Below are 15,811 nucleotides of genomic sequence, written 5' to 3' on the forward strand. Positions count from 1 at the left end.
GCTGATATCGCCCCAAAGGGCCGGAACGTGACTTCATACTGCATCTGATTGGATATTCAGAGGCAGGACGAGCTGTTTCAAGTGAAAATTATCAGAATAATTAATATATTGTGTGTATATATGACAATAATGATGATGATAATCATACATTTATTATCATCTTTCTTTTCTTTTGTGGCTCGAGGAGGGGCGGCGCCCTATCGCCCTCTATTGGCCAGCCGCCCCAGGTAACAAATACAATTGAGCCAGAGACCAGGTGATTTAAATGCAAAAGCCGGCACTTTACTGGAAGTAAATAAAAATAAAAACATTCACAGATAACATTTGAATCAGTCAATAACCTGCAGGTACCAAAAATAAGTTTCTGTCACTTTCACCTCTTTTTCCTCACCTCAGTTTTTTCCTAGGTTAGAGATAATTTAGTTCAGGCAACCCACCCTGGTTAGATAGTTTATTTAGTTTAGATAGTTTAGTTATGTTAGACCGGTCTGTAACTATCTTATTTAAGGTTAATTTATTTTGGTTCAATTATCTTCCTGAGTTAACTCTTTTTTTTCTCTTCTCACAGGTTCAATTATCTTCCTGAGTTAACTCTTTTTTTTCTCTTCTCACAGTTAAGAGAATAATTACACCTTTCTAAATCAAAATGAAGTGTAATACTTACAATACAACAATGACAATTATGAAGAACAAAATACAAAATGTAACACTTCAATTCAGAGTTCAAAGTTCAGTTTCTGTGTACTTCAGTTCAGAGTTCAGTTTCTATGTACTCCAGATCAGTTCAGTTTCAAAAGAAGAAGAAGAAACCAATACTCCTACCGCTCTGGCAGAAAGTTTACCAAAAGTCCATCCTCCCGCAGCGGATCCTCTGACTAGCACGATGAAGATGAACTCTTGTGTTTAGAAACGAAGTCTGCGTGTCTGGCTCGCTATCTTGTGTCCTGGGTGTATGTGTAGTCTCCGCGCGCACACACACTCCACAGAAGAAACTTCTCTTCAAGTTCAAACTTCAAACAGGAACAATAACACACAAAAAAACCTGACCTGTAATATAATTCAAATCAATAAAGTTTTCCAATGACTGTGCATCGTAACATGGCGACGACGGGGGCTGCATCTTTCATCTCGCATCTCCGTCTTTTAAACATAATAAAACTTAACGTCTCCTCCTAACGACTGCCATCGGACTCTATAAGTGTCCCTCTTTACATGAAATACGAAACCCTCACGTTCATGTATCTATTTAAAGAGAATTGTAATTAAGTCAACAATGAATAAGTTGTTGTAGTGGCATTGGAATACAATAAAAAATGTTAATCGAGGAAAAAAAAAGAAGAAAAAAACAACTGTTTTCAATTAACAACACAACATGCACTTTCAAATGGTTCCCTTAATAAACTGAAAATATTAGCAGCTTAACAGCTTGTGTTAATAACGTAGACTCACGGTGTTCCGGACACTTGGCACAGTAAAAGTCCCATAAGATATCAATGCGCAGATAGATACGCTTGATTGGTATGTCTATCTCTGGGGGCAGGTCTTACACGCATACCAAAGTTTGATTGACACATTTTGGGCCAATCATTTGGGAGAAATGTTGAAAAAAACAGTAGTCACGGTGTCCGGATGACGGTGACTGCTCACAGTAATCCAGACAGCTGGCAATTTCCACTCACGGTATTCTGGACAGGTCCGGAAAGTGGTGTTAATAACACAGTAATGTTAATATAAGTTAAACTTAATGTTATGGCTTGAAAAGTTAATAACGTTAAGTTACAAATATGTGTAAATAACTTTAAAAGGGCCTCTGTAAATGTGTGTATCCCTTCAAAAGGTCAAAATATTGGTAAAACTAAGTCCTAAATATTCTATGACACCTTAAAGATGTTTATTTCATTTTGCTGATGGGTTATCATGTTTTAAAATGGGTACTTTGCGGACATAAGCGGGTAAAGGTCAAGTCTCCGGAATACTGTGATGTCCGGAATACAGTGAGTCTACGTTAGCTTTCTCCACACAGTTGCAACGTGAAATGGTATTACAATAAAATAAGTTGGTTTGATTAGATACGGCTCTTGTGAATCACCAACCACGTAGTTATTGTTTTTCAGGTCTTAAATCAGTCTCTGGAAAAATATTCATTCGTTCGTTTTTCTGCTATTCTCATCTGCTCTCAGGTCCGTTCTGCCAAAGATACTGGATTATTTACTTATCCACCGTTTTTGGTTCTGCAGGTATGCTGTGTCATAGTTTTGGGGTCTTTGGGCAAAGGACCATGAATCTCTTAAAGGGACAGTACCGTTAAAGCATTTTATATAGGCCTATTTTTAAACATTCCCATGAAATTATTATCACACCGTTTTTTAATGACTCTTATTCAATCAAATGTGACATTTTAACTGTTTTAACTTATTTATGCATTTTAATGAATTGTTTGTATTCATTCATATTTTGCTGTGGGCTACATAATGTTAAAAAGTTATCTTTTCACTCAAGTTTAAAGGAAAACTTCAGCCCCCAAAATGACCATTTGTATTTCAGTTATTCACCCCGTGTTCAGCTGAATTCATAAAGAAAACTCACATTCTCACATGACTCCATGGTGTATGAAAACTACAAAAACAGCAAAACCATATAAGTCATTAACTGTGGACTGTTGACTTGAATTCATGGAGAATTTTCTGCATTTCTGGATTGTTTGTTAACCAGAGGCATACAAGAAAAACTATGTTTTCTTCACCAATTCATTATAACTTGGGATACGTAATTGTTAAACAAATGACAATGTTGAGGGTGAAGTATTTCTTTAATGTAGCATCTAATCCCCTGTGCCCTTTTTGTGCTGGACAGGTATAAATGTGTCTTCCTGTCTCCTCGTACAACTCTTGTCTCCTAGAAATTAGGTTTCCAAGTACCAACTGGTTCGTCTCTCATGGACATTAAAAATTTATAAACTCTTTATTTGCAATATGTCTCTTGTGCTTGCTTGAACCCTGACAAACACACGAGCACATATTCTGAGTTGTTCAATAAATGACACGGTGCTTCAGATGAAAAACTTCTTGGAGGTTTCTACAAAGTCTCTCTAAACGTCTTGGAGGAGCAAAAACCCTCGCCAGCCCCTTAAAACAAATGCGGAGAACCACCAGCCTCAAAACATCAACTATTAAACATATTTGAAGGTATGTACTTAAAAGTGAAATACCCATAACACCTCACTGCCCTGCGTGGTCTTGAACTACACAATCAAAGGGAGCTTTTACACCAAAACAGAGTTTAACTGGGGGACAACTTTCAAGTACTTGACGGTAATCTTAAATTCTGTTTCTCCCCCACACTCCAACAACATTTTTTCCTGAGAAAAATGACATTTTAGACTAAAGCGCCTTTCATTCAACCTTCTGAGCAGATAAGGAACTGAGCATTTCCTGTCCTTTACTTGCAAATAAAAGACAACCTTATCATCTCTGCCCTCATATTACTGTTAACTCATTGTCAGTACATTGAATTCAGAATGTGGATTTTTCATTCCCAAGGCTTTTTACATTCAAACTGATTAGGAAATAATTACTGTGAATGAAAGCTCTGTTAATAGATAAATTAAGATGAATGCTTCAACTTTAAAATTTACGGGACGTGGAAATGACTGAATTGAAAGTGAATTTACCTCGTTTTTTTTTTTTTTTTTTACTGCATATTCCTGAAGCTACACTGGCTGCCAGGGTTTTAGTTCCATGCACTCTGGCACATTTATCTCTGCATGTATTATTGATATACTTTGGAGATAATGTTACAACAAGGTCTTCAGGATCCATCCAGCTCAGATGGATAGCTGTTTTTTCGGAACTCCTCTTGGTGCATTTGACAGTTGTAAACATATGTATACTGCTGGCTTGCCTGAGCCGGCCATCTATAATGGATATGGAGTCGTGTGGGGTGGAACAAGTCACCTCTGGTGAGATGCTGGGACTCTATAAAATGTTAAAATAGTCCTCTTCAAATATGCTCAGCATTTCTATGAATAATATCCAGAGCTTAGAGTATGAAAATGTCAATCGCTCTCTGTCAGGCCTTTAGAGATTTTAGAGTGCAATGAGAAAATATGTCTTTCTTAAATGTATGTCACTTTGGAGCTCTTCTCCATTTTGGTGTGCTGCAGTCAGTCAGTATTTAATAACCTGGACTAAATCTTCCCCAAAACTTCGAGAGGTACAGTGTGCCATTGATTAGAATACAACATTGATGTCATTTATATATTTCATATGAGCTGTATATTTCTCCAAGGTTTGGGAAAGAGCAGCTTCCTGAAACTTCTACCTTCTATGAATAATAATGCGCTGAGAAGTTTAAATTGGGTTTTAAGACGTTCCACAGCACATAAGACGGTTTTCCTTGAGCTCCCCTTGTTGCTGTTTGTGCTTGTGATTGCTCTGTTTGAACCCGTTTTGATCTCAGTGAGGCAGTTGACACCATGTACCAGGTCATCCTGCTTGAAAGGCTCGGAAAAAGGGTTTATGTCACAGTTACTGCCCTTCAAACGGCTCAGACCATAACTTGCTGATGGATCATTCTCCTGCTGCTGGAGGTGTAGTGCATCATCTCGACTGTATTTGACATTTGGTGTTTCCCGTGAGTTGATCTTAGCTCCTTCCTTGAGTGAATAACTTTTTATAAGCACAAGAGCTTTCCATCAATCTTTGCAATAAAGTTCTGACTGCAATTTAATTATTTAGAGGAGGTGTTGTGTCAATACACGCTGAAAGCCAGCACCAAATGTTCAATAACTGTGGAACAGTAGGATTAATCTGTTGAACTACAGCAAATGAATAAAAGTGAGCTGCCTCCAACCCCTGACTATTTCTTCTATTTTTGAGGCCACACTGATATCCACTGTATTTAAATCTCTGCTCTGCAGCTCACTTATCTCTGCATGGTAGTAATATTGGATGATCCAACGCGGTCACAGCATTTGCAAACAGGATATCTATTTCTCCAGCAAACACCCACTACTGGAGTTAAAGCCTTTAAAATCACTGATAACATGCTTAAAAACATCTGCAATGAAAAAAGAGGTTCATATCCAGCCCATAATGAAATTATTAGGTCTGAATCCTCTGTCAAATTACACCAGCAGACTCACCTTAATGATTGGCTTGCAGATATAAAGTGATATTGCCAAACTTTCTGCAAGTTAATGATAATGAATCTAGGATACCTGAATTCCACCCACTCTACTCTATTAATCTCATTTAAAAAAGCATCTGCAGCCTTTCTGGAAATTCTTGTTAGCTCTGTGCATCAGAATCCTTTTTTTTTTTTTTTACTCAGATCTTTTTCCTGAGATCAAGATGCAAGAACTGTTTCGTCTCACTTCCTCCAGTGAAAAGTACCGATAAAATACAGTCTCTACTAACCTTGAGAAAGTTACCCATGCTCTTATTTCATCTCAGTTTCATCACCATGACTCTTAACACCAGTTGGATATGTGAAGTCTGGCCAGCCAGAATTTTACCCTTGATTAGGTGTTTTTGTTGTAAAGCTCTCTTAGTATTGCGGCTTCCAAATAAGTTAAAAAATAGACGGCATGACGGGAGATATGATGCACTCACTGTCTTTGGTTTAGTTTTACTCACTGTTTGATGATCCAGGTGCCTCGGTTGGTTTTAGAGTTGACTGATTTGCTGGATGTATGGAGAGACATACAAAGTTCATCAGTATCAAACGACTTCATCAAACGATAAAAACTAAGATTAACAAAAAACACAGTGGTTACAGACTGTAACCCCGTGGCGTCTTCCACGCTCAATTCAACACACCTGCCTTTAATTCAAGGTTCCCGAGATGCCAGGAGAGGTGGCACATTAGACTGACTCAAGAAATAATAGGAAACTAGGACTTGCTAGAAATGACTCTAACACTTAGTTTTGCTACTGATACCAAAATCTGACCTTTCCGATCAATGCCCTTCGACTGTGAAACTCAGTGAAGAGTTTGTCTTGTAAAAACTATCAACAGATTTTAAAATACCTCTAAAAATGCCCTTTTTTAACACAGGCTGATGTACACAATTAGGCTTTGTCTTTTGTAACCTTTTAAAAAAACGAAACAAAAAAACCTGCCTTTTTATTGATTAACTAATAACTTCCTCATCATTGACTAATTTTGACAATTTTATTGACTTGCATTGATTTTCTTAATGATTCTTTTGTATTCATCATGCCATATTAGGGCTCAGCTGTGGCTCAGGAGGTAGACTTTTTTTTGGAAACAATGGTAATCATTATTAATTAACTTTCTATTATTTAAACTGCACATTATTTGCTTAGTCTATAAAATGTCCACAAGCCACAGTTTCACAGAGCCATTGCTGACTTCTTTAAATGTCTTTTTTTGTCCAGCAGCCTAAAGCCCAGAAATATTCAATCACAATAATGATTTTTGATTATATTATCAAAACTGTTGACAACTCACTTACTTCAATACACATTTCGGCACAAGTGCATAACATTATTATGTATCACCTTGCTTTTAAACAGCCTCAGTTAAGTTGTAGCTTTTTCTAGGTTTAAAGAAAATTGTTAAAGTGATGTTAAAAGCAAAGTTAATGAAATGTATGCATATTAAACAGAAGTTTGGCCCTGAATCATATGTTGCTTATCTCGAGGAGATGTCACAGCTGAGAGCTGGTATTCTTCCTCTGGAGTTGGCAGATATTCAGAAGGAAAACAGATTGTGTGAGTTGTGCAATTTCAGAGAAGTCCCATTTTATTTTGTACTGTGCAAATTATAATTACTTAAGAAATGTTTATTTTTCAGGAATAGCTCAATCAAATCCTGAAATATTCTGATGTTCAGATTATCAAAACTAGGAGTATTTATTCAATTTTGAGTGTGCTGACTTTTTCTCAAAACCTTGAAGAACAAGGCAAGATGGACTATTTATAAAGTCTTATTTTTCCTTTAGGTGTGTCATGATACACCAGTATTGATGATAACTATGATATTTCATGATGTTACACTTACAGTTTACATCCATGTCTGTCCAGAGTCATATGAAACAGACAGCTGATGATGCCTCACATATAGATGTTGCTGGAAAGAAGCTACAAATTCTAAAACATGGATGTTTGACATGCTGCTGTTTTAGTTATGGTGTTTAGTAACGGCCAGAAAAGTGTTTTTCCACAACATTATGAGGTCACAGTGAAGTTGACCTTTAACCTTTTGGATACAAAATATCATCATGTCATCATTTTATCCAATTTGACATCTGTGTGTAATTTTGTCATAATAACCACATGAATTCTTAAGTTATGGCCAAAAATGTGTTCTGTGAGGTCACAGTGACCTTGACCTTTGATCGCCGAATTCTAATCAGTTCATCCTTCTGCCAAATTTGAAGAAATACCCTCAAGCTGTTCTTGAGATACCACATCTCCAAGAAAGCGTTGGACAAGGTCACAGTGACCTTAACCCTTGAACTTCAACTACCAAATTCTAATCAGTTCATCCTTGACTCCAAGTGGATGTTTGTGCCAAGTTTGAAGAAATTCCCTCAAGGCCTTCATAAGGTATACTGTTCACGAGAATAAGATGGATGCAAGGTCACAGTGACCTTGACCTTTGACCACCAAAATCACTATCCATTAAGTAGAATTGCTCTTTCTGTGAGTTTTTGTACAGCTGTGGTTACAGACTCACTCTCCAACTCCCCTACACTTGAGTCAAATTCAATTACAAAAAAAAAAAAGATAAGGCTCAACGTAGAGTTTTGCTTTTTTTCCCCAAAATTTCTATAGATATCATGATAATATTTTTACCTTTAACTTTTTTGGCCATGATAATTGTGTAGTGAAAATTGGGTACCATGCTAGCCCTATTATAGCGTAAATGTTTTTGTCAGTGATGTAGACAAGGACAGTTTGAAAACCTTATTTTTGGACTTTATTAAAGTATGGTTTGAAATCTGTCTGGATCTGGGTTATATGAGTTTGCGGTGTCTTGCAAGTAAATACTGGCTGGATATAGTTGTATGATTGAGACAGTAATCATTCATTCATTGTTTTTAAATACTTTGAAAACCTTACTAATCATGAGGCTACTAGGCCTACATAACGGCAGGCTAGCAGAGAAGTAGACGCTGAGTGTTACAGACAGTGAGTGACTGTGAGACGGAGCCCAGTGATCAAACCCGTCCACTGGGAAATAGTCAGAAAGTAATGCCTTGGAGTGATGATGAGTAAAATATGTGGATGGCGCAGTGAACCATCTCGTAGGTGTCACCTGCTGTAATGGTATTCACTTGATTAATTGAAGTTAACATGTCTGATTCTTGAAGCTTAAACACTCGAGTTTGCTGTGCATATCTGATGAAAGGTCAGCTCCCTCCAATTTATTTGCCAAAAGGAGAAGACACAGGGGAACAAGCAGAGGCTCACCCTGATGCTGAAACCTGGTTCTGCTCTGTAAGCAGCCTGAGTCACGATGGCATGCATACCTGAATGTGGGCAACAGTGCGTGACTAATGATTAATGACTGTGACTCCAATCATAACGTAGTGACAACTTTTGTAGACAAATATTAAGTTAGTAAAGACGATGCCAATTAATATAAAGACTGGAAGTCAGTTCAATTTCAGTACGCAGTACTAAGGCATGGTAACTATGAGATGGTATTTAAAAAGAGAGAAGACCATTTCTCATATTGGATTCAAGAAAAAGAATTTCACAGTCAGGCAGAATCAAAGTGGGAAAGTGATTAGAAGAGTTATTGATCCATTTATTTGGGAAGCTTCTCCCTTAGAAGCGACTAGACTTGACCTCAATTTGTGTCTGTAAGTCCTTTGATGACTGCATGCGCTCAGAGAACGATTAAATCGACAACCGACATTAAAAAACTATTCCCCTGCTCGCAGTCTGCCGGTATAACGGTATACTTAGCGGCTGTAACTGTCAAATGCAAAATATGTGACTGACTAAATGACTTATACTGCGACACATTAGGTTTATAGTAGGAGGGGGATTTAGTTTTTGTTCCATTAGACATCATATTCCTGAGTCTCTTTCTCTCACTGAGCTGCTATAATGTTCCAGTTCTGATAAAAATGGTTTAATTTAAGTGAAGTCAATTCCATTGCATTTCACTCCGTGCACTGTACAACATTTTTACTGTAAGCTTTAGAAGCTTAAAAACTGTAGAAGTTTTTGTTTAAACTTTAAAGTTGTAATCCCTAAGATTTCACTCCTGGTTGATCTTGTGACTCCAATGGTTACTGTGGTAACAGTAAGGGTGGTACAACACTACAGCAAACACTCATTGAGTGGTAATTTTGTCAGAAGTACAAGAGAACTGGTGTACAGTGCAGCCAAACAAACTCTCTCATTGTTTTAATAAAGAAGTCAGTCAATAATTGGAATTTTTCCATCAGGCCTTAAGCTACTGCGATTTCATTTCATGCTGCTCAGTGCGAGTTGTTTTTAACTCAGCAGCAGATAGCAGTCTGGTTACCTTCTTGTTCAATTACTCTCAGCAATATTTAAAACTGATCTGCTGTCAAAAATGTTGAAATGATCAGTGTCTTGTTTTGAAGACGCATTTTGATGAAAGATCGATGACAAATATATTGCCTGACCTGTGGCTTCTTTGTCATAAAAGCCATCAATATTTCACCAATTCATTTCTAATGTGAAGCACAAGCAATAAGATGCTCTGTTTGCAGCGGACGTTGAGGCTTTACCTTTGCGTCATGCTGGGTTCACACTGGGCGTGAGGCACTGCAAAGCATGCTGATTTTTTATGAAGCGCTGCCTGCTTGCTTCTGGAGCCCATGGTAACCGATTGGGCTGTCCACACTGGACGTGGCGCCATGCCAAGTGCCCAGGCCAGCTTGCGTTCTACAGTGATAGTTTCTCTGTTTGGTCTAAAACACACCAATAATCTAGTGTAAATGATATAAGGTGTATATTAAATTCAATATAAATGATCTGACTATGATAAATGACAGCATATGCATCCCATACTTCCACATATTTTTCAGTTGTGTCTATAAAAAGAGCAAGAGAGACAAGCAGAGCCACACACACACACACGCACACACACACACACACACACGCACGCGCACACGCACACGCACATGCACACGCACACGCACACACACACACACACACACACACACACGCACACACACACGCAATCGCACACACAAAGACAAAGCTCTACATACAATTAGAATAGAGAAGAGGAGCAGAATTGCTTGCTGACTGCTATGGAAATCAAGGTGCTTCTGCATCCTGTGTGAACCCCACGTCAGAGTTTAGTGATGTTAAATCACATTTTTTCTCAATGAAGTCTGGCTTAGAAGAGAGCAGTAAAACAGCTTCAGTTCCCTGCCAAAAAACACTGTCTGACGGCAAGATAAAGCGGTGAAAATATTTCAAATATAGCATACACTTAACTTGGGTCTTTTTTTAGGTTGCTAAAACACATTTTGTTGCTGCCCCCTCCACAGCAGTACATTGCCTAGCTTCTGTGTCAAGACTGTCTGCTTCTCCAAACTGGGGGTGAACCGACTAACATCTACTGTCTGTAATACACTGACTATGGATAAGTACCTCATTCACCCCCACTTGAAAAGATCAAAACTATCCCTTTAAAGTCTGATGTTTTTTGACCCATCCACCCGCCCCCGACCTCACCCCTACATGGACTTTCTTGCTCTATGACAACTTCACGTACCTCCTCCTTTGACCCCCGCCATAATTACTACAGCTGCTAGTGGGCCTTGTCACTTGAACGTAAACAGATGTCGTTTTGGGTCACTTGCTGAAGCGAGTGATGCTGTCGTCCTTCCTGGGAGGACAGTCTGGCTGGATTACATGCATGCATTGTTTGCCGGTGAATCATTCGTGCATGTGGAGACAATTCCCAGCATATGAATGGCAGACTGAGACGCTAATAATAAAATCTACTACACAGAGAGGTAATTACTGCATGTGAACACAATGAGTGACTGTTTCTGACAAAAATACCCACCATAAATAGTATCAGAAACGGGGTTAGGCTTCATAAAAATCTCAAGGAGTATAGCTTGAGTAAAGATTTACCATCTTAAAATCTGCAGGGAGTGTCCCAGTCTGCAGAGACAACCTGACATCCTGCAAGGATTTATTGTCATATGCCATTTTCCAATGTCATGACCATACATCTGCAAAAATTGACTGAGCCCTCAAACGGTATAGACAGCTAGTCGTGGAGATGTGAGCATTAAAACCCAAAGACATGCTTCACAGAGAGGGCATTCAACCATCTTCCCTCTTCCCGACAGTCACTACAGCAAACCCCACATCAGCATGAATGAAGGAACAGCAGTGTAGAAAAATGACATGCTGTGCTGTCTGGAGAGAGAGATGTCCTTCATGGGCTACAATACAGCAAATGGTGTTATTATCTATGACCACTGCATTCTGTTATTCCTCTCTCGCCTCTGTCTTTGTTGTGCCAGCACCGTGATGAGGAAGGAGCCATATTTCACCTTGTTATTTACATATAGCTGTAATAATCCTTTGTGCTCCTTCCCCCTCACATTCATTTTGATATTCTACAGTATTTACGATTACGGGCTTTGCGGCGCATACACAATACAGGAGTGTAATGAATAAATTAAGCATCAGAGGGAAGGCAGAGTCCTACTCAGAGGTCACATGTATTTTGCTGCCATTTTAAAACAGGCAGATCGCAGAGGGATACGGCAAGAGAACACGTCCAGTCAGACGCAAGTGAGCGGCTGTAAATGGGCAGCCATCGGGGAGCACCTGAATAATTTATAGCTCCTCTTGTTGTGCTGCACAATCAGGGGAGGTTTATTTCAAACAAAGGGAACATGATGTCTGTTATGAATTCCTGTTTTGCTTTGTCTCACCCTGTCATGTTTCTGCTCCACATTTTCATCTGTTTTAAATTTGTTTTATTTGATGTATCAAACCACTGACATGCAGTTGTAATTGATGCAGCTGTGCGTGCTTCCCGAGCCGTTTACAAAATAAAAAATATTTTTTTTGTGCATGGATCAGAGAGCAGAAATCTGCATTTCGGCGTGCTCTTAATCTGGCAACTCTCATCCTCCTGCAGCATCCTGGGACGTCCCACTACGTCTGTCTCCAGAGATGCCAGGTCTCGCTGACACAATTCTTCAGAGAAACTCACAGCGTGAACCGTTAAACATGGCACTTTTCTGAGACATCATACTGAGAGGCTGTTTGCCTTTTCTCACCGAAACTCCAACAACACATTTATTATCTCTTCTGCAGTGGCTCCAACAAAACATTTAATTCCAACTGAAAGTATCAGTGCTGGACCTGGCACATTCGGCACCCTAGACAAGCCCTCTTATTGTTGCATGTGCTTGTACAGTATGGCCTGTTCTCTTTTAGCTTTGATGTTGTTTGCTTGTTGTACATCTAGTTTGTTTCTTTTAATGTAAGACACCAACCTGCCCTGGGACTGCAGATGATAATTAGCCTGTTGCCTAAATCTTTTACATTGTATTGATGTTGATCAAACAGTACTGTCTGCCATAAATAAATAAGTACAAGTACGTCTTAAATGTTATGTGTATTTAAACAATAAATAATAAATATGTTAGATGCATACAAAATCAGCTATGAAAACACACTTTGTTATATCAACATCTTTCTACCCAGAATTCACTGCAAAATATGACCTCTCACACGGCATGCCCCATTCGCCGGGAAAACACACTGAATATTTTAGTGTAAAGTATGTGACAAAAGTGCAAATACATTTTCACAACAGCTGAAAAATGGTAAAGGTCAGTACAAATAATGAACATCCCCATAATTAATTTGCTAATTAGCTGCCATTTAAGAGACTGCATGTAGAAACAGTCGCTGAACTAGTCTTGAGCATGGCAAAAGAAACAACCAGTGCCAGACAGAATTTCACAACACTACAAATTCTTACTATGTTTATTAAAAAAACAAACAAACAATGACAAAAAAAGTAATATTATATAGTCTGCAGTGGATATAAGTGTGTTGAAACATGAAGTACTGGACATGTAACTGAATATGTTACCGTTATGTTACTGAGTACATTATTCAGATATGAGCAGAGAATGAGCTTAGATCCAAAGCTGGGCTGATAAATCCTCCAGGTCGATATATCTGCTGATATTAGCAGATATCAGTGTCAAAAGTCATTTTGGAGGCCAGTGCCCATGTTGTATAAGCAGCACATGTACTTGCGCCCATTTGTGCATCCATGGGTGTATAGCTCTTTTGATGAGGTGTGGTTAGACACGTTGTTATTTTGAGGTAGCAAAAAGTGATTACGCCATTGACCAAAAAACAAAAAACCCAAAACAACAACAACAAAAAAAAGGTCTAATGCCTCGTTTCCACTTACGTATGTGACTGGTGTCTGTAGATCTGTAAATATACGGATGATGCCTCTAGTGTCCAATGCAAGGAAGTGCGTTTCTTTACACATAGAACCTATAAACCTGAGAGAAACTATGGGAGAGCGGCTAATTCTGTCAGTTTTTCACCATCTAGTAGTTTGGAATATGTGCTTGGAACATTACTGGGGCAAAAACAGGACCAATATTGCATGGGAACAAATAAATGAATATGTTGGCCTGCCAGGTATGCGGCATGTTTTGTGAAATATTTAATGTAAAAGAGGTATGAACAGCCGAATGAGTCATAATGACGATCTAACTGTATATAATGTACAACCATATTTTAGCAGAATAACATTACTCAGATTCAAAGTGTGTTTAAACTCAATAAACAAGTTCTTTTTAATTATACAAACTCACTTGACAATACATTTAGGCAACTATTAGCTAGTTAGCTAATACAGTTAGCCTATTAGCAAGTTAGCAGCCTGTTGCTAAGCTAGCACACTGTCATATGGTCTCTCCAAAATGCACTGCAAAAGTTCAATTTTTTAAACCTACTCGAGGCAAATTCCCAATTGAAATATTATGGAGGGGAGGAGTTTCACAGGAACATCAGGTGTCACAGAGATTCCCATAGGAATGAATGGACTTCTGGATGTCTCCATACACATACGTAAGTGGAAACGGGGTGTTAAGTCAGTGCTACAGTATCTTTCTGCTAATTAAAGGGCACATAAATAGGATAGTAAGATGCTCCTACTTAGGCAGGTTCACAATGTGCGTTGTGCTATTTGCCATATCTGCCATGTAAATAGCAGTGCGCGAGGTTCAGGCACATCTGGATTTCTCCTGGATGGGACATGACCCTCTGATTGGTTGAAGTCATTTTATGCTCATAAAACACGCATGATTAAAGGAGCTATATGTAAGAAATATAAAGCAAATAGTCATAAAATCCTCCTAATATGTCACAGAGACTAAGAAATAATGTTCATATAACATACTGATCGAACCGAAGATCAAGGACACGGCGACGCGGCCCTGCCACGGCAGCTGCCCGTGGGCAAACAAATCAGTCTCCAGCTTGCCGCTGTCCAGCAACCTCGAATCTGTAGGGAAGGGGGGGCGGACACGACTCGCGGCAGTATTTTGAATTTGAGTGCAGTAACCGTTTTGGCCACATTCTTACATACAGCGCCTTTAATGAAGGGACTAAATACAACTCCTTTGCACATTACTGTGCACCCAGATTATGCACTGTTTAACTGGTAAACTTGGTTGCACACGCCCTACATGCACTTGTGCTATGCACTTTACACTGTGTGCTATAGATCCTTTAAATGGAGCCTGTATGTGTTGATGTTCATTGTTCTGACTGACATTTCCAAACCCCCCAAGCTGTCAGGAAGCCCTGTATATACCATTCTAACAATCTCTCTTTTATAACATGTTCAGGTTTATTACAATAACCCACTGCATGTCGTCTTGCCTGAGAGAGAGCTACCATGTTGTCAGTAAGGTTTCTAATTTTAGAGAACACCTCCCTCAGAGGTAGGCCAACTAAAATTGAGGAAAGGCAGACTGTAACAGAAGCAGAATCTGCCAGGGTGAGCTCTCTAGTTACAAAACTCAGCGGGAATTTCTGTGTCAGATTTTCACATGTCACATTACAACAAAAGAAGTCAGGCAAGAGAGAGAGGCAGCTGATCCTCTGATAATACAGATTGTTAAAGAAAGCTCGTCTTTGGAATGTAAATGTGTGTGGATAGCCTATAAATACTCTATATAATGATGCTATGTAAATATAAAGAGTGATGATAAATTAGCATATTTATTTGATCTTTTATGTAAACACAGTTTCCACTTTTTGTACTAATTTAAATTGGGGGGAGAGAGATTTAGATTTCACTCTAGCTTTTAACAAAAATCCAAGAGGATTACATCCCATTTGCAGCTTGTCTTTGGGATCAGACAGCAATTTGCTGCTGTGTGAGATGGCAAGTCTTGCTGTACTGCACATGTGGGCAGTGTATGAGAGGAAAGTTTGCTCACCTCTCCATCATAATCTGTTCTTCATCAAAGAGATCTATTTTCTGCCCCTTTTGTGCCTTTTCACTGGACTGCAAACTCTGACAAAGTGCCCGAGTCCGTGCTCTTTAATGATGATATATGAGAGTTATCCTGAGGATGTTGTCAGATCAGGGGATGTGCTGTGGGTGTAAACCTGGGTGGTGACACGCGGAGAGTAAATAAAAAATATGGTATTTTTCTGTAATCCGAATAGATTTTTTATCCTGTGATGGAGCGCTGCTCTCAAAATGCTGGAAAACAGCAGAAAAAAAATCTCAAGGTGCTTTAACTCTGCTAAATTGAACTTAACATTGAGTA

At 38.8% G+C, this 15,811-nt stretch overlaps 1 protein-coding gene across 9 annotated transcripts in view; it reads right to left on the reverse strand.

Annotated features, from left to right (window-relative positions):
* Positions 1 to 15,811, reverse strand: part of lrfn1 (leucine rich repeat and fibronectin type III domain containing 1) — a 149,982-nt gene that overhangs the window by 48,108 nt on the left and 86,063 nt on the right. For 2 of the 9 annotated variants that reach the window (XM_050063769.1, XM_050063807.1), the window contains exon 1: positions 1,450 to 1,498. The exons of 5 other annotated variants lie outside the window; for them this stretch is intronic. The gene's annotated coding sequence lies outside the window, so the exon portion shown is untranslated. 2 more of the 9 variants (XM_050063789.1, XM_050063778.1) reach the window with 2 other exon arrangements.

Source organism: Epinephelus moara, chromosome 2 (genome assembly GCF_006386435.1).
Source record: "Epinephelus moara isolate mb chromosome 2, YSFRI_EMoa_1.0, whole genome shotgun sequence".
Taxonomy (NCBI): domain Eukaryota; kingdom Metazoa; phylum Chordata; class Actinopteri; order Perciformes; family Serranidae; genus Epinephelus; species Epinephelus moara.